The sequence below is a fragment of the Clupea harengus genome, chromosome 18, assembly GCF_900700415.2.
Source record: "Clupea harengus chromosome 18, Ch_v2.0.2, whole genome shotgun sequence".
Classification (NCBI taxonomy): domain Eukaryota; kingdom Metazoa; phylum Chordata; class Actinopteri; order Clupeiformes; family Clupeidae; genus Clupea; species Clupea harengus.
In genome coordinates this window covers 25373273-25394215 of record NC_045169.1, presented here as the reverse complement: position 1 = coordinate 25394215, position 20943 = coordinate 25373273, and the positions used below count along the sequence as shown (strand labels likewise).

Sequence of the window (20943 nt, the reverse complement as noted above, 5' to 3'; positions counted from 1 at the left end):
TGAGATTACTGTGGAGCACTAAAACATGATCAAGTGATTTCCTTCTCCTTAAATAACCACAACATCTCACTTTTGAATACATCACAACAGTTTCATTATTCAAGGCATTCATGATATTGTGATAAATTGTGATGTCAACAAACTCTACACCAATGTAAATAGTGATTCATAATGTTTGAAATGCAACTATCAGTTATCAGAGATAATTGATAACTAAACTGATCAGAGATAACTGATTTGTCACAGTACATGTCCAACTCACTGAGATAATTGATACCTAAACTGATCAGAGATAACTGATTTGTCACAGTACATGTCCAACTCACTGAGATAATTGATAACTAAACTGATCAGAGATAACTGATTTGTCACAGTACATGTCCAACTCACTGAGATAATTGATAACTAAACTGATCAGAGATAACTGATTTGTCACAGTACATGTCCAACTCACAGCTGACCGCTCTGCTGAGGCATGTGATCTATTGAATGGTGTCATAGACATCTGAAGTTCCTGTGACAAAAAGTGTTTACAGATCAGCATGAAGCAAACAGTCAAAGAAACAATCCAGAGTTAATGAAGAAGCAAACAGTCAAAGACACAATCCAGAGATCAGCATGAAGCAAACAGTCAAAGACACAATCCAGAGTTCATGAAGAAGCAAACAGTCAAAGACACAATCCAGAGTTCATGAAGAAGCAAACAGTCAAAGACACAATCCAGAGATCAGCATGAAGCAAACAGTCAAAGACACAATCCAGAGTTCATGAAGAAGCAAACAGTCAAACACACAATCCAGAGTTCATGAAGAAGCAAACAGTCAAAGACACAATCCAGAGTTCATGAAGAAGCAAACAGTCAAACACACAATCCAGAGTTCATGAAGAAGCAAACAGTCAAAGACACAATCCAGAGTTCATGAAGAAGCAAACAGTCAAGGACACAATCCAGAGTTCATGACAAAGCTGTGCTGTAGATGCTTTCATAATGGAAACAGAAAGAACCTTAATTATGTCCTTAATTAACTGTCATCCAGTTTCTGTCTGAGATCCTCAAGTTCCCAACTAACTAGAAGTAGGTGTAGAACACAGGGTATACTGATACAAAATACAGATTTTCAGCCAATGAAAGACTTTCAGACTCTAATTTGAAATCTCTAGTTTCTCAAGACCCTTTGAGTAGTACAGAGGAAATGTCAACGTCTATGTCTACTACATGTCTCAATGAGGTGAATAGACCAACCTCGCTGAAGGGGCATGTAATCAGACTGTTCCCCCTCTCTCTCAGTGGATTGTACCTGGCCCTGGTTTAAACTCTGATTGGTGCTCTGCTATTGCTGGCCACTAGAGGGAGACAAAGATCCATAATACGGTGAACACAGTCATGGAGAAAGTGCTTTTAAAAGTCTGTGGAACATGAACCACGGATAGGGGGTGGGAAAACTCACGGTAATGTGCTGGAAAGAAGAACACCTGTAATGGGAAAAAGAACGAACGGTTTACAAACTTTAGGAAGAATGTGTATGTTATAAACGTGGGACATTGATGAATATTCACTACCTTTGATCTTTCTGAATCGCCACAGCAGCACGGGCAGAGCGGTGAGAATAAAGGCCAGGCCTAGTCCCACTCCTATCCCTACTGCAAGCACTGGAGAGGAGCGGGAGCCTTTCAAGAATGAGGGGAAATGAACACTGACGTCATTTACATTATAACAGACACACACACACACACACACACACACACACACACACACACACACACACACACACACTGCACACACACACTGCAAGTAGAGCATACAGATGTGAATCATTCTGAATTCTAAGTGTATGAAGAGATATCTGTTTTACCTCTGACCGTGATCCAGGTCTCTGGTGACTGTGCTCCATTTGAGATTTGGCACCGATATAACCCCTCATGTAACTGTGTGACTGACTGAATGGTCATCTCTCCATCCGAGGTCTGGTGCAGGGGTGACCCGTCTCTGTAGAAGTCTCCTCTGAAGCTTAAGGGTCTGTGGCGATGTATGCAGCGCAGGGTCAGAGGATCTCCCTCAGTCACAGGATGGGCAGGACTCTCCAGGATCACATCACCAGCTGGACACAAACACACAGCATTCATTCAGCACACACACACACACACACACACACACACACACACACACACACACACACACACACACACACACACACACACACACACACACACACACACACACACTCTTACACACACTCTTTGTATTTGTGCTTGTGCTAACATATAGTACATAATTGTGAATCCTATACAGCTATCCTGACAGAGTGTCAAAAAGGCAGTTGATCCTGAAAGGTTAACTCTAACATCACAACAGTCACTACAATGTAAATAGCAAACAAAAAAGATCCGCAAAAGAGAAACTGAATAACACTGAGGAGTGTAATTAAGCCTCAGTGTTAAATGTCCTTACATTTGAGTGTCGATACCAACACCATTATGAGAAGAGTAATTCTGGGACCATATGGTATCTGTGTAGTTTAGAATCAATTCTATTAAACAATGCTCAGGTGAACTATTTACCCGATTAAAGGTCTTATTTTAACCCCTTGAGGTAAAGTGTTCAGTATGTTTTGTTAGCATCAGGATCAGAGTAAAAATCGGACATACTTACCATTCACTGTGAGGTTGACCGGATACTCCTCCAGAAATAAACCACACCACACCCCATCCAGTAGAGCTCTCCTGTGTTGAGCAGTTCAATGAAAGATACTCGTCTGCAAAGTGCTGATGTCTGTTGGGACTGATGACCAAGGAGGCGGGTGGAGCCAGACCTGAAGTCCAAAAGAGAGAGAGATGAACTTGTGCAAACTCACTTAAACAGAGAGAGAGAGATGAACTTGTGCAAACTCACTTAAACAGAGAGAGATGAACTTGTGCAAACTCACTTAAACAGAGAGAGATGAACTTGTGCAAACTCACTTAAACAGAGAGAGATGAACTTGTGCAAACTCACTTGAAGAGAGAGAGATGAACTTGTGCAAACTCACTTTAACAGAGAGAGAGAGATGAACTTGTGCAAACTCACTTAATTATTGACTAAATTTAATCGAGTAAATGTAATCTTTCTAATGCCACCATACCCCCTGACTCCTCCTGCAAAACGTCCACACCTTTGAAAGGTCAGTGATACCAATTAAGTATAGAAAGCTTATGACATGACCCAGCAATATAGACATGCCTCAGCTTATCCAATATAGACATGACTCAGCAATATAGACATGACTCAGTTCATGCAATATAGACATGAATCAGCTTATGCAATATAGACATGATTCAGCAATATAGACATGACTCAGCTTATGCAATATAGACATGACTCAGCTTATGCAATATATACATGACTCAGCTTATGCAATATAGACAAGACTCAGCTTCAAAATACATGCAATCTTTAAAGGATAAAACTTCACCTGTGACCCAGAGAGGCTGAGGGTGGCTGAACTGTGTGTGATAGGCTGGCTCTCCTCTCTCTGCTCTGCACACATAAACCCCTGTGTGTCTAAGAGCAGCTGGGCTGAGAGTGTAGGAGCCTCCAGCTCCACTGATGCTGTCTGAGATGAGCTCTTCGCAGTACCCGGGGTCCTTACACATACTTGAGGATACAGCATTACTGCGTGGGATCATTTTGAACCAGTGGAATCTCCAGCCTGTAGTGGAGCCTCTAACCTCACAGCTCAGAGTCACTGAGTCTCCTTCAGTCAGCCAAGACTCCCTGTTGATGTTGAGATCTACTTGAGGTTTTCCTGGTTGAGAGACGTTGAGAGTTGTTAAAAGTCATTCACTGCATATTATACAACACTTTATATATGTTTAGAATAAAAAAGCACATGTTGCCTATATCCTCATGTCAATTAAGCAGATACAATGATAGAGACCAATTATATCAATTTAATTTAGCCATACATCTGTTGAAAACTTGTAGTTATAGAAACCTCATTCACTAAAGGTTGCAGTGTTGCCAAAAGGCCTGATTCTGGTAAAGTTATTTGAACTCAAAAGGAAGTTCTTCCAAAACATAAGACATATACCGGTATTTATATTTATTAAATACAGCAAAACTGATTTGTAAAATCAAAAGATTTTGGATGGATGATAACATATGCGTACCTGCTAGAGCTCTAATACTGACAGGTTCACTGGTGGCTGAATGGAATACAACTCTCTTGTGTGTTGCTTTACAGGTGTAGTTAGTTACTCCGGCGTCACGTCCAAAGGCAAAGGTATACTCCTGGGCAGAACTAGCCAAGGCCTCTGTAGGTCTGTCCACAGACCAACTGTACTCCCAGTCGCTATCTCCCCCACCTTGGATTTCACATCGAAGAGAGACATTCTCTCCCCTGAAATACTCTGTCCAGTTCGACTTCAGGATGATTGATGCTTTAGGTGTGTCTATTCAGAGGACAGAGAATGAACATAGAACTATCCACTATTGGACTGTTTTAAGTGACACCCAATACAAATGGATCACCTCTTTGATAATCCACTAATCTCTAATATGAAGATCTCAATGACACGTGAAAACTGTATTGCTATCTTCAACTGTCACTCAACTGTTTTAAGAATGAATACACAATATTTGATTAAAAATGATAATGACCTGTGACATTGACCCAGTCACCATTGCTCCATTGTGTGTGGTACATTGCCTTGCTTCTCCCAGCTCTGCACCAGTACTGTCCTCCATCAGAGACTTTAACAGAGATGATGCTGTAGGAGTTTCCATCAGTCTGGGCCACAGGATCAGAGGTCTGTGTGTCTCTGTACCAGTAGAACACCAAACCAGAGGAAACACCCAACTCACGTCAGATTCACTGAGTCTCCTGTGAGGAGCTGGTGGCCTGGACTTAATGTGAGATTGGGCTTTGATCCTAAATAAATCAAAATAATGAATGAATTATGAATAATCTGTGAGGTTTACACTTTGAGGTTAATCTGTCTGTCTGTCTGTCTGTCTGTCTGTCTTTGTGTGTCCATATGTTTGTGCCTTTTCTGTCAGAGAATATATATATCTGTATAAAAAGACACAAATGTTACTACATGACTGCAATTGATGGACTATATTAGGACATGGAGCTATAATGGACTACACTGACAGTCAAGGAATAATGATGATTTAGAGATATCATATAACCTTACCCTCCTTTTACACTGACAGTCAGGGAATAGTTATGATTTAGCGATATCATATAACCTTACTCACCTTTTACACAGACAGTCAGGGGATTGTTATGATTTAGCGATATCATATAACCTTACTCACCTTTTACAGAGACAGTCAGGGGATTGTTATGATTTAGCGATATCATATAACCTTACTCACCTTTTACACTGAGAATAACCCTACTGGTGTCTGATGCTGTGGGTCTGTCTCTCCTCTCTGCCTGACACCAGTACTGGCCCTCATCAGATTGGGCAGCTGCTGTGATGTTGAAGGTGTTTCCCTCAGACTCAAACACCAGATTAGGGCTCCAGTCCTTGAACCACGTATATGTCCATCCACTGTGAGACTCTATCTCACACTTCAGAGTGACCGTCTCTCCAGTGAACACAGGACTCTGGGGCTCTATGGTCAGTCTAGCTCTGGGTAGGGCTGTGGAAATGAGACAGCGGAAACTTAAAGGTATCTACAAGGGGCGATCAAGACACACACACAGACTAATAATACAACAGTGCAAGTTAAATTCTACTGAAATTAACTGAACTCTCTGCCATTCATTAAGTATTTTCGTAAAGGTGGGGTCCGCAATTCTAATCCAATACACTTTGTTGGTCAAATTCAGCAAAATGCTCCTCACGATCCTCAAGATGTCCGTTCTGTGTGTGCTAAAATTGGTTCTAGCCAACCAACACGCTGCTTCAGGAGGGGAGGGGTGTCATTTGAATTGGCTGTTGAGCTGAAATGTATTTTTAAGTTACAATCTAAACTACTTTTACTCGTTCTAAATGGACGGCATTAGTTCCATACTTCTTGTTGGCACGCTTTGTAAAGAGGGTTTAGCTTTTAGCCCAGATCTAGTGTAATGGTAGTAAAACGGTTATTGCAGAAATTTGGGAGCTGCTCATGTTTTTTTCTCTGTACATCCATTCCTCCTCTTTGGTTTTAACCCCCAGAACAAACTTGGCGGATTCATTTGCAAGTGTAATACAGTTAAATAAAAATGACTATGACATTTCCAAGAACACACCACAGTTGTGAGTTCAACAAACCCATAGCATAACAAATGTTAAAGGTTTAGTATTTAATTAACGGTTGTGGAGAATGTAGTCAATATCAACTCACATTTGACAGTAAGAGGAAATGGATCGCTACTGTATGATGTCATGGAGCTGGCATTCCTCCGCACCTCACAACTGTATGTGGTCTGATGAAACTTTGACACTTCTTTGATGGTTAATGTGTTTCCTGTGAATTTTGACAGGAACCCCTGCCAGATATTAAAGTCTCTGTCCTGGAATCTATACCCCAGATGTTTTAGGTGCCATTTATATGTCCAGTCATTCTGATGCTCGATGTCACACTTCAGAGTGAGTGTCTCTCCAATGAACACCACATCGCTCGGTTCTATGGTCAGTGTAGGCATGGGCTTCTCTGAAAAGGAACAAATATGAAAAAAAATTAAAATATATATATACTGTATATTTTTTTTTACCAGACCAAAACGATTACAAATATTCCATTGCTTATTTAACTGCTTGGTTATGAGTTCACTCACCTAATGAAGTGATTGATAAGGCATCACTGAGCTGGGATATCTGAGGACTGGTGAGCCGGTGGCCCCTACATGCAAACTGGTGCTGACCAGGCTTATCAGGGAGAGTGACAGTGATGGTCTGATGGGTCTCAGAGGGAATAGCAGTGCCATTATTGTACCAGGTGTACTGAACCCAATCTGTGTACTTCACTATGTCACACCCCAGAGTGACTCTGTCTCCAGCGTAGTATGGACTCTGTGGAGACCTTACTGACACTCTGTCTCCAGCGTAGTATGGACTCTGTGGAGACCTTACTGACACTCTGTCTCCAGTGTAGTATGGACTCTGTGGAGACCTTACTGACACTCTGTCTCCAGCGTAGTATGGACTCTGTGGAGACCTTACTGACACTCTGTCTCCAGCGTAGTATGGACTTACTGACACAGTGGCTTTTGGCAGAACTGCAAAGGCAGATAACTTAATCACTTCATCCATCCATCCTTCCATTCATATTTCCATCCGATACATTCATCTTTATTTCTGAAATCTGTCTCTCTGTATGTTTGAATGTTTGACAGACTAACTGTCTACAGCAGAGGTCTTCAACCGGGGGTCCGCGACCCCCAGGGGGTCCGCGGAGGTACTGCAGGGGGTCCGCCAAATGATTTCATCTGAAGCATTTTTTCCCTCTTCCAAAAATGTACAACGTCCAAAAGACTACATAAACATAAACAGAACATAAAAATTGCTTTCTATTCCTTAAAAATAATACATAGGCTACCCATGAGTCTTCACGCGATCATTTGATCATAATGGCAACATATGCACTTTTAGCTATCTGGTGTCAAAAGACGTTACCTGCCATAACCATACAATTTGAAATAATTGATCGTTTTGTAATTTCTCGGAACAAACACTCCTCGTCAGACACCACTGATGGCGGTTCAGATGATCTACCTTCAGAGGATGCCAACATGAATAGCCAAAAGCGCAAACGGGAGAAGACACGTAAATATTCAGAGAATTAGGCTATCTGAAGTTTACCTTCACCTACAAAGAGACCGATGGTGAAGAATTAGCAGTGTGCGTGGTCTGCTCTTCCGTGCTATCAAACGAAACTATGAAACCAACAAAGCTGCAACGACACTCAAAGACAACCCATGCTCACTTGAAAGAAAAAAACATTTAATATTTCCCGTTTAAAATCTTTTGAGGGCCAGCAGACCTTGATGAGACAATCAGCCAAAGTGTGCGAGCTAGCTTTAAAAGCCTCTTATCAAGTTACATTACGTGTCGTTCAGACCAAACAGCCATACATAATTGCGGAAAGTTTAGTATTGCCAACAGCTAGTGATATGTGCAAAACAATTTTTGGGAAGGATGAGTATGTAAAAAAAATGAAAAGCATCCCAATGCCCGCCCTATTGATGAATTGGCAGCTGATGTGAGGGCACTACTAGTCGCAAAACTCCCGAAGGCAGATTATTTTGCACTACAATTACATGAATCCACCGATGTGTCAAACGACGCTCAGCTTTTAGCTTTTTTGTGATTTGTCGACCAAAATGAGATGCAGGAGGAATTTCGATTCTGTATGCAGCTGCTGCCTGGAGGTAAAAAAAAAGTTCAGAGATTTTCAAAGTGATCGACAATTTTTTCCGTGAACATGATATACCCTGGCCAAAATGTGTCGCGATGTGCACAGACGGTGCAAGAGCCATGTATGACGCACTGCATGCTTCATAGTGAGAATGTTGTTGCCAAAGACATGAATGATGAATTCTCAAACGTCAGATCTCTCACTAGGTATGAGATATTTCATCCATACTTAAGCTTCTCAAGCTACTCAATTCTTTGTCCCTCCCTAATTGAATACAGAGTAATGGCTAACTGTAAGGTCGAACAAATGTCAATAATAAACAGAATAAATTGAAACGAGTTGTGCGTCACAGATGATTTGTAATTCTGTTCAAACATGTGTAGGGGAGTGTGTGTGTGTGACTGACACTTAGTTCCAAATAAATTATATGAATATCAGGCCCAAATTTGGGGCGGCGGGGGTGGGGGTCCCGGCTCAGTGTCTCTCTCAGCCAAGGGGTCCTTGGGCTGAAAAAGGTTGAAGACCCCTGGTCTACAGGCTGTGATCATTGTAATAATACAGGCCAGCAGTACTATTGTGTTCAACTCAAGACATCGACGACATAAAGTTAAAGTTAAATATTCTTTACCTTGAGAGTGCACAGAGTACAGTTGTGGAACCACGGCTGCAATATGAAAAATATACACTATACATTAGGTATCATTTTAGTCATAGCTTTAGACATACATATCTCTTTTTAATTTTTCTCCATCTGTCATGCAAAACACACAGCTTATATTGCATTATCAATAAATATGGACCACATTGCTATTGTCTGCTATTCCCCACCATATTATTTACATCTAATGCTATTCCCCACCATATTATTGACATCTAACGGTGGGTGTTCACGGCACAAATTACATGTGTTAAATCGCATGCGTAAAGTCGCCTGGGGGGGCGTGGACAGAAAAATCACTGGCCGTAGCAAAGTTCAAGTGGCAAGTTCAGGTGCAGTGCTGCGCTAATGTAGCACATTAGCTTGTGAACCCCAAAAAATAATGATAGATGTTGCGGCAGTCAGTCATGGGCTGATTCATTTGATTCATAATTTGTTAATTTATTCTATCTAATTCATATATATCAGCCAGTTACATCACGAAAACGTTATATGTAACTTATTTAGCAGCTAGCTAGCTAGCGACTATGTGTTTCCAATGGGTTTTCGGTTAAAGTGTTAGCGGCAAGATAACAGTAATGGTCGAGAGCTTCAGTTCAAGACCTACAGTATTCTGTTTGACCTCACAGCATTCGTGTAGCATATAAACAACAAACCGAGTCGATTAGACATATAAATAGTCGTGTAGATAACCTTTATTCACATAAAATATTTCCCAGTAACAGAGTCCCGAGACTCCGCCATCTTGTTTCGATATTTTTGATTACTCCCGCCCCTATGAGCTACGTTGGCCTCCAAATCACACACACGCCGAACTGATTGGCTCTCAGCATGCAGCAAATCGCTCTCATTTGCATGAAGTTAAAGAATGCCCAAATTTCTGCAGGCAGCAAAGACGATTTTTTCCTCAGTATGCAGCAAATCTTTTCCATTCTATCCCAATGAGAGCAGCACGATAACGCGTGCCGTGGACACCCACCGTAAAGCTGCACTGTGAGGCATGTGTCATACCGTATGTCCACCACCAGGGTTCAGTATTTAACATCATAACACTGAGTTCCTCATCCCCTCAACAAAAGCACTATAACCATGGACGGATTAAGAAACCACGGGCCCCTGGGCCTGGACATGTTAAAGGCCCCCCCCTTCGCGAAAAAAAAATGTGGGCACTCGCAAAACATGCACGCACACACAAACACCATTAGGCGTATATATATTTTTTACCAACAATGTGTTGGATTTAACGGTCGAATTAGATACTTTGGCTATTGTATTGGGAAAGTAAAAAGGTCAAGGTTTACTCCGTAACATCCACCTTCGGTGCACTGCCCTGCTATTGTTTCTGACATTACATGTGACAGGGCAACAGCCGAGTGATTATTTTCCAAATTGAAACTGATTAAGACCTACCTGAGCAGCATGGGGCAGGAGAGGCTGAATGGGCTGGCTATTCTGTCCATTGAAACAGCAAATCGTGCATCACCACTTCTATGTTTGAAAGGCGTCGTTCGGCAAGTGTACTGTGCGTGTGTGTACTTGTAGGTCTTGACGTTCAGATTCTGCACCTAAACTAGCTATATCGTATCGTCTCGTCACATGATCAAATAGAGACTTGACATTGGCGAACAAGATACATATTACCCAGCAATCATCATTGCATATCTGTATATGACAAAAATAACAAATTAAATAAGAAATGATTCATTTAATTGAATCAGCTTTTTAATAGTTTCTATAGTGTATGTACGATAAGCATATAATTGTTTTATAGATTGTTACTGACAATTTCCCCCTAAAAATTATGACTACCATGACAGAGACAGGTTTGTCATTTTGAGGGAATATATAGCATAAGGCAGCGGGTTCTTAAACTGGGGTCCGCGACGCCTTGCCTGGGGGTCCGCGAAAAAGTCTGGCTTCCAAAGTTTTTTTTATTTATTTATTTATTTTTATTGCAATACAGTATACAAAACATGTAGACTAATGTTACACGCTGTACCGATACTAGACACGTTTTGAAAGGTATAAGTATAGTTACTTCATTAAAATAGCACGCAATCAGAGCGCGCTCACTGTTCCGCTCCCTGTCAGGCTGCCTGCACGCATTGACTGCAAGGGCGGGGCTGCCCAACTCTCACCACTGCAACAGACACAGCCTTCACTCATCTCAGGGGAGACATGGCCTCATGTGCAGGAGCTCTGGCCGACCGTCCTCGGCTTGTTTTAAAAAAATAAGTGAGATCTGTAATTACTTCGGATACGAAGCAGACTGAAGGAAAGCCCATCGACACACAGAGACCCGTCTGTAAAACATGCTTCAAAGCCACTCAGGCAAAGGGAGGTAACACGTAAAATATGGCTAAGGACCTCTCAGACAGACACCCCGAACTTTTCAGAGATTTCAAAGAACGACAGGTTAGCAAATGTGATTAAAAACATGAACACCCACAAGGTCACCCATATACAGCCTAACACGAGTAGCCTTAGCCTAGTTTAGCGACAAGCGATTTTCCCCATCACATAATTTTGACTATGCGTAGTACAATGATCATATTGCAGTGTGGTTAACGTAACTAAACCGCACTTTTCACGCTAGTAATGTTAACTGCCATAATCTGCAAGTTGATGCATTTAATCTTCCATCAGTACAGGTCGTGTTTATCGTTGCAGAAGGCCCTTTTTTAAAGATAAGTTAGCCTTATTGCATGTAGCTATTCTCGTTTAAGACGTTGATCTAGCTTTCAATTTGGCTGCAAGAATGTAGCCCAGTTCATTGTCAAAATTAACCTCTAGAAAGAAAACGCTATACGTGTATAATCAATGCAGTGATGTCACCATGTTGTTTCCATTAGTATCTTGCTGGAGGATAATACTATAAATGCCATTTGTTAAGTGTTCGTGACAACGCTAATACAGACAAGTGCTCATCACATCAGCCATAAAACAACTGCAGATTTCTGGTTTCCAAAGGTTGCCATCGTTCAGTGACAAGACCGGGTAAATAAACTGCACTGGACACACTGTGCTGAGAGACAGGAACACCCTTCTCATTGATGACACACACACACACACGGAGTGTCAGTCTGGGATACCAGTTTTGGATAACATTAGGGGGATATTTCATGTTTGTTAATGTCTTTGTTAAAAATAAATCTTCAGAATCATCTCCGTTGGAAAACCCTACAATCTGAGTTGTATTGGAAAACCCTACAATCTGCTTTGATAAAAAAATGTATTCCATCAATATTTGGTTTTTATGTAAGGTAAACATTATTTAGCTTCTCAGCACATTGTCCAAAAAATAATTTACAAATCTATCCTACATACTGTCAAGTAATGCCGAATGTAATACAATGATTATCTAAAACTCTTGTAATATTAGTACTATATGATTTTAGAGTAAAAGAGTCCAAAAGCATAAAACATTACAAATAGCTATAAGCCTATATGGTTTAATTTGGGATGTGATTATGAGGGGGTCCTCGGAAAATGTTCTACCCTTTGAGGGGTCCCTGGCCCCAAAAAGTTTGAGAACCCCTGGCATAAGGTATCATGTATGGGTCACAAAATATCATCCTTGATCACTGTCGTATTAACCTAACGACACTTTGACATCAATATGTTCGATAAAACACCTATGAACCTTCCGCGTTGGCTGCATTGTATAGTTACGCCCCTGGCGCTGCACTTTTTCTAACACAGCACAGGTACACTCAATTAAAGCCATTAGCAAATGAACAAAATATGCCTTTTTCAACCACAAATAAGAGATACATAACAGCGACTTCACGCAGAGGCTCTGGCTTAGGGGCCCCTTGAGCTCATGGGCCCCCTGAGCTCATGGGCCCCTGGGCCTGGGCCCGGTAGGCCCGTTCGTTAATCCATCCCTGACTATAACGGTTATGAACTGTGCAATATTTTTAAATCACTGATTGTAACCGTACTGACAAACATAGAAGTAATCAACAGTGAAAATCTGAGTTACTTCAAGGTCTTGCTTTCTCACTAATCTATTTGTAACACTGTAAAACATGTGTGGTGAACTCCTATGCAAGGTGAACAACTAGAGTAGGATAGAGTCAAATGATCGTTCATGTCTGTTCCGGATACTTTCTGATAGAAAGATACATATACATGCAGGGAGAACCTTCATACACCTTTATGTGCTATCAGTCATTTCTTTATCTGTCATCTGTACAATTGGAGATATTCAACATAAGTGTTTACTCACAAAGAAGTAAAGAGAGAAAAGGGATCCCCATGGTGTCCTATTCACAGACTCTGTGAGTGTTTATCTGACAGTTAGTTAGCTGCTGTTCCGTGTAATAGAACTTGCGCCATACCCCTGGAAAGAAGAAGTGGTTTTTCAAAAAAACTTGTTGTTGCGTGTATGTTTTTTATATCTAATAGGGCTGCTTACCATCTGCCTCCTCTCTGGCAATGTTGCCTTATCCCATGCTTTCCAACTGTCACATGGCCCAATGTAGCCTTATCCCATCCCATCCATCTGCCTCCTCTCTGGCAATGTTGCCTTATCCCATGCTTTCCAACTGTCACATGGCCCAATGTAGCCTTATCCCATGCTTATCCCAACTGTGACCTAGCCCAATGTAGCTTACCCCATGCTTTCCAACTGTCACCTAGCCCAATGTAGCCTTATCCCATGGTTTCCAACTGTCACCTAGCCCAATGTAGCCTTATCCCATGCTTTCCAACTGTCACCTAGTACAAGATCTCTATCCCGTATGGGGTATTTTGTCTAGTAGTGCATCACCCTCTCTGTTTTCCTATATATTTTTTCTGTCTTTTAAAGTTTTTTATTCCCCTGTGGATTATTCAATTCAATTCAATTTTATTTATATAGCGCCATAACAATACAAATTGTCTCTAGGCGCTTTACAGAGCCCAGAGCCTGAAACCCCCTTAGTGCAAGCACAATGGCAACACGGGCAAGAAAAAACTCCCTGTTAGTCAGGAAGGAACCTTAAGCAGAACCACGGCACATAAGGGGAAACCCATCTGCTTGAGGTCGGCCGGGTGGAGATAGGAAGGGGGGAAGGGGGGAGGGTTGTGTGGCAGAAGGGGAAGGGAAACAACAGGTGTTGTACATAGCCTGCATTTGGTAGATGTACATAATATATATACAGACATCCAGTGGTAAATACATGATACAGACAAGACCAGTTTAGTGGATATACACTGTGCTGATAGGGTTACTATTATAGGGGTAAGGGGAGTAGGAACAGAGAAACATGTCGATGGTGGCAATAATATATATTGTATATAAATGCTAGCATAGGGTATGAGGTAGAGTAAGTGTACGGCAGTGCGGTGGCGGTGGGTGCAATTGGTCGAGGGTTTCTGCAGGTAGACCGGGTAGAGAGACTACAGCAGCGTCCCATGGCGAAGATAGTCTAGATTAGGAGAGAAAGAAAAAGAACAGAGTGAGTGGGTTATTATAGGCATTAGCAATGTGATAAGAAAGGAGAGGGAGAGGGAGAGAGAGAGAGAGAGGCTGCCTGGCTGGGTGTATGGGGATTTTATTTAGTATTTAGTTGGCTGGTGACAGTCGCAATACGCGCCGCGTGCTGTACCCGGGATCTTCCGCACTCCTTCACGGTACAACATACGCTGTCTGTAGCCCAGTTATGTTGATTAGGGGGGTATTGCATGTGTTTTAGATGTGTTTAGCTATGCTGCCATTTAGCAATTAGTTTGGTTTGGTACATATGGAGATTTTAGTCGTAAGCTTTGTTAGGGTTGCAGGGTACAACATACGCTGTCTGTAGCCCAGTTTTTTTTTTCTTATGTGTTCAGTTATGTCTAGTTATGCTTGCTGACTGGCTGGCCCAGCAGGTGATGGGTTTGTTGACGCAATTACTTATGGCAATAGGATGCACTAAAGAAGAATGTCTTTAGTCTTGATTTGAATATAGGTAGGGTGTCTGCATCTCGGATGGAGGCAGGGAGATTGTTCCAGAGGAGGGGGGCTCGGTAGCTAAAGGCTCTGCCTCCTACTGTGGTTTTTGATATTCTTGGAATTACAAGGAGGCCTGCACTCTGGGAACGGAGCGGTCTTAGAGGGCAGTAGGGGACAACTAGTTCCTTAAGGTAGTTTGGAGCCAGGTCATTTAGGGCTTTGTATGTTAGCAGGAGTACTTTGAAATCAATTCTACTTTTGACAGGGAGCCAATGCAGAGAGGCAAGTACAGGTGAGATGTGCTCATATTTTTTAGTTCTGGTGAGTGTACGGGCAGCAGCGTTCTGTATAAGTTGGAGGCTCTTTATTGAGTTGATGCTGCATCCGGACAGGAGAGCATTGCAGTAATCTAGTCGGGAAGTAGTAATAAATGCGTGGATTAGTTTTTCTGCATCTTGGAGGGATAGGACTTTTCTAATTTTGGCAATATTGCGTAAATGAAAAAATGATGTCTTTGAGATCTGTTTTATGTGTGAGTCAAATAGGAGGTCTTGGTTGATAGTTACACCAAGGTTTTTGATGCTAGTATTGGGTGTTGGGATGCCATCGAGTGTGGATAGATGGCTAGATAGTGTCATTCTCAGTTGATCGGGGCCTACAAGCATAACCTCAGTTTTATCAGAGTTGAGGAGCAGGAAGTTGTTAGCCATCCAAGATTTTACATCTTACAGGCAAGTTTCTATCTTGGGTAAATGTACAATTTCATCAGGTTTCATGGATAGGTAGAGTTGGGTGTCATCAGCATAGCAGTGGAAGTTAATGCCATGGTTCCTTATGACAGCACCTAAGGGTAGCATGTAAAGGGAAAAGAGCAGTGGTCCGAGGACAGAGCCTTGGGGAACACCGTAGCTTACTCTAGTGTGATTGGATGACTTCTCATGGACGTGAACGAATTGATGGCGATCAGAGAGGTAAGATCTAAACCAGGATAAGGCACAGCCTTTGATGCCAACATGATGTTCAAGTCTCTGTAATAGGATATGGTGATCTATAGTGTCTATATTATCTTCTGTTCACTGCCCTAGAAATGAAGTTAAAGTTAAATTATATAATTTAAGTCTAATGATCGAACAAGTAGTGTGATGTTGAGCTGTACTGACATGTTGGGGATAGGGGATGTTAGGTAATAATAAGTTTGGTATTTTGACACACATATGAAACACTTGTGCTGTGGGCTACAGTGCACTTTTTTTACAAGGGTAAAAAAAACAGACCACAAACCACTCTTTCACTTATCTTTTTGCACAGGCTTGGCAGGCCTACCATCAGCTATAGAGACTATATAGGCGGCTCTGTTTGGTGTCTCTTGGCTGGTAACAGTCAGTGAAAAGAAAAATACTTTAGGACCTACATGGTAATATGGCAATAACACAAACATGTCCGGATAGACCCATGCTAGATTTGGAAATACTGTCATTATGTTTTAATAAATATAAAATTAAATATTACCCATAGCAAATTCACAGCTTGCTGCCTATGCTGTTCATCAAGTTGAACTGATGTTCTGATCCTACAAAACAGAACCCAGAACAGCAGTTGGGAGTGGTGATATATAGTCCACATTTGTGTCTGGGTACTTGAAACCCTAGGTGATATATAGTCCACATTTGTGTCTGGATACTTGAAACCCTAGGTGATATGTAGCCCACATTTGTGTCTGGATACTTGAAACCCTAGGTGATATGTAGCCCACATTTGTGTCTGGATACTTGAAACCCTAGGTGATATATAGTCCACATTTATGTCTGGATACTTTGCATGAAATGAACAGCAATTGGGGGAGGATGAGGGAGAGGATGAGGATGAGGGGAGAGGATGAGGGGAGAGGATGAGAGGATGAGGGGAGAGGATGAGAGGAGAGGATGAGGGGAGACGGGGAGAGGAGAGGATGAGAGGAGAGGAGAGGATGAGGGGAGAGGATGAGAGGAGAGGATGTGGGGAGATGAGGAGGATGAGGGGAGAGGATGAGGGGATGAGGGGAGAGGATGAGGGGAGAGGATGAGGGAGAGGATGAGGGGAGAGGATGAGGGGATGAGGGGAGAGGATGAGGGGAGAGGATGAGGGGAGAGGATGGGAGAGGAGAGGATGAGGAAGAGGATGAGGGAGGATGAGGGGAGAGGATGAGGGAGAGAATGAGGGGAGAGGATGGGAGAGGAGAGAATGAGGATGAGGGGAGAGGATGAGGGGAGAGGATGAGGATGAGGGGAGAGGATGAGGGAGAGGATGAGGGGAGGGGAGAGGATGAGGGAGAGAATGAGGGAGAGGATGAGGATGAGGATGAGGGGAGAGGAGAGGATGAGAGGAGGGGAGAGGATGAGGGGAGAGGATGAGGGGAGAGGATGAGGATGAGGATGAGGGGAGAGGATGAGGGGAGAGGATGAGGGGAGGGGAGAGGAGAGGATGAGAGGAGGGGAGAGGATGAGGGAGAGAATGAGGGGAGAGGATGGGAGAGGAGAGGATGAGGATGAGGGGAGAGGATGAGGGGAGAGGATGAGGATGAGGATGAGGGGAGAGGATGAGGGGAGAGGATGAGGGGAGGGGAGAGGATGAGGGGAGAGGATGAGAGGAGAGGATGAGGGGAGGGGAGAGGATGAGTGGATGAGGGAGAGGATGAGGGGAGAGGATGAGGGGAGAGGATGAGGAAGAGGATGAGGGGAGGGGAGAGGATGAGGGGAGAGGATGAGGGGAGAGGATGAGGAAGAGGATGAGGGGAGAGGATGAGGGAGCGCTTACCTGCTGTGAGGTCAAGTGACTACCTAGTGTTTGCCTAGATTCGCCTAGTTTTTGTCTTTGTCTCTTTAGTCTTTGCCTTTTGTGATTTATGTATATTTATTTGGTGTACATGTTTGGGGTCAATACCAGAGAGTTCTCGTGTAAAATAAATGGAATGGACACACTGTTACTGTGAAATGTGCCGCCGTAGCATACGTTTAGCACAGCATTTCATATTTTAAATAAGGAGTCTTATTCATTCAGCTGATAGCCGCTTGTGTCTTCTGTTCATTCACTTGCTCACGTGCCAACCGCGTGGTGTGCGACAAAGTGTGGTTGGTTAGAAAGAGATTGGGAGGTGCATGACCAGTGGAAATGACACCAAAGTGTGGTTGGTCAGAAAGAGATTGGGAGGTGCATGACCAGTGGAAATGACACCAAAGTGTGGTTGGTTAGAAAGTCAACTGGGGAGTCTCTCAGGGTGATGGGGGTGAGTGGGGCTGGGTTGTTTCTAAAGTCTACAACCATCTCCACTGTTTTCAGAGCATTTAGCTCCAGGTTGTTCTGGCCGCACCAGGTCACCAGATGGTCAATCTCCCACCTGTAAGTGGACTCATCCCCACCAGAGATGAGCCCAATGAGGGTGGTGTCATCCGCGAACTTGAGGAGTTTGACGGACTGGTTATTGGAGGTGCAGCTGTTTGTATACAGGGAGAAGAGTAGAGGGGAAAGAACGCAGCCTTGAGGGGAGCCGGTGCTTATGGTTCTGGAATCAGAGACACACTTCCCCAGTTGCCTCCTGTCAGACAGGAAGTCTGTGATCCACCTGCAGGGGGAGTCAGGCACACTCAGCTGGGAGAGCTTGGTGTAGGTGTTATAGCAGCAAGGTAGTAGGAATCAAGTATATACATAGACATCACAATAAATAAATACAAATTTGAATAAGAAATCAAATAAATAGATAAAATAAATAGATAAGTACAACTCTGCTGGCGTAAATGACATAAAAGTTATGTTCGGTTGTGGAGTCTGATGGCTACTGGCACAAAGGACTGGCCAAGGCGCTTTGTGGTGTGCCGAGGAGGGATCAGTCTGTGGCTGAACGTGCTCCCCATCTGCTGTAGCTCGTCATAGAGGGGATGGGAGGGGTTCCTCAGGATAGCATCCAGCTTCCTACTCGTCCTCTCCTCCGCAACTGCCTCCAGATTGTCCAGTTCTATTCCCACCACGGAGCCAGCTTTCCTCACCAGCTCGTTCATTTTGTTTGCATCCCTATTGTTGATGTTACGCCCCCAACACACCACGCCAAAGAAGAGGACACTGGCTTCTACAGACTAGTAGAACATCTGCAGCAGCCTATTGCATACTTTAAAGGACCTGAGCCGCTTCAGGAAGAACAACTTCATCTGCCCCTTCCTGTAAAGGGTTTCAGTGATGTCAGTCCAGTCCAGTTTGTTGTTTATACTGTCTGTACAACCTGGAACTTGTAGTTGTCCACCGCCTCCACCTCCTCCCCTCAGATGGTGATAGGATTTGGGGCCCTCTTCTTGCTCCGCCGGTAGTCCACCACCAGCTCTTTGGTCTTTCTGATGTTTAGCTGGAGGTGATTGGTGTCACACCACCCTACAAAACAGGTACCACATTTGTTTCCTGTTCATGTGGTTACTCCTGTTTTGTTTTAAAAAATAAGAAAAATGTGTGGTCATATCCTATACTGTTTGTAATATGCTTTGTGGTTTAACCAATGAATACATTATTAAAAAAAGATGGTTATGGTCGGTCAGTTGTCAAAACGGGGCTCAAACATCCAATAGATTATATTTTGTCAGCAACGGCAAAGCAACTGTGGCTAGGTTATAATGAGCACAGTGGGAGGGGGTGCGAGATTGTGGTTTTGGTCTGGTTTTCTGTCTGTGCTGTGAGCTGTGTGTAGAAAGGACACACAGACCATCTACTTCTTAGAACAGATGAGCAGAGCGGTTGCACATGCAGTGCAAATACACTGTACATCACAATAATAATTATAATTAAATATGATTCATATAATTTACACCGTGACCGTTGAACTGTAAAGAAAATCTACTTATGGATCAAGACCAAATAATTCATACTTTGAATCTGTTCCTTTGGTGCTTAAGGCCTTGTTCACTATTAATGACGCCTGTTACACCACTCTTACACTACTCTGATCCATCACTGCTCATACAACAACAACGAGGAGGCATTCTTCTTTTAAATACAGCAAGCTTGTTTATCTCCAACTCTAACACAGTTGATACTAAAACCAAGGCAACGAAAAAAAAAAACACTCAAACCACACTAGGGCTATGTCATGAGAAAAGCCAGTACTGCACCTTTGAAGTTCACACTTGTGCCACCCTTTTTTCTGAAGAATTTGGGCCTTTTTGCACAACACAGCAGCTCTCAAATAGACCCTGCCCTCTGCTTCCTGTTTCACAGAAGTAGGGTTGCACATAATTGAACACGCACAAAACACACAGACATTACATTGGAAAATGACACTAGAACTCCACACCAAAATGCATGTTTTCTTTGATGCTGTTTCGTTGTGATGAAAACAACTGATCTGATATGATCATCTGCATGTATAAATGGTAAGACAGTAGAGGATACCTCTAGTACCTCTAGTGCAATGCAACCCTCTCTAATAACTCTCAAGCACTTCCTCTGTCATTCACATTCATGGGTATTTGTGTGTTCTCCTGTTTCAGTTGCTTCTTCTGCATGGCTTCTAGAGATTAAACGAGATGGACTTTTAGAGGCTGACACTCACTTGGGAAAATAAGAGATAGTCTGTTAAATATTTGTCCATAATATTATGCCCACCATCCATCTAACTAATGAATCAGTCTGTCAAACAAACAATAAACAGACAAACAAATAAATACTTACATATGTAAACACTCGCTCTCACTTTCTTTACAACTACAATCCTCCCATGACCTGTATGTGTGTGGGGGCGGGGAGGGGAGGGGAGGTGAGGGTGAGGGGATGTGGTCTGTCTTATTTGAGTCTCAGTCTCTTCATCGTATTCGTATAACATTCAAAGATCTCAATCACTCAGTAACTGAAAGGCACACGGTATGGAGCTCTCTCCTCTAGGCCTGCTTTTCGGTGAGTTATGCCTGTTTGTGTGTGGGTTCTGGAAGTTTCTCTGTACCTTTATCTGTGTGAGTGTGCATATGTAGGCCTAGTTAGACTACATTATATGTTTCTTCTCTGAACAATCTTTATTTAAAA

The 20943-nt window shown here is 42.8% G+C and overlaps 1 pseudogene; it reads right to left on the bottom strand.

Annotated features, from left to right (window-relative positions):
* Positions 1-1331: 1331 nt before the first annotated feature.
* LOC116224584 lies at positions 1332-13365 on the bottom strand (annotated as a pseudogene).
* Positions 13366-20943: the final 7578 nt, after the last annotated feature.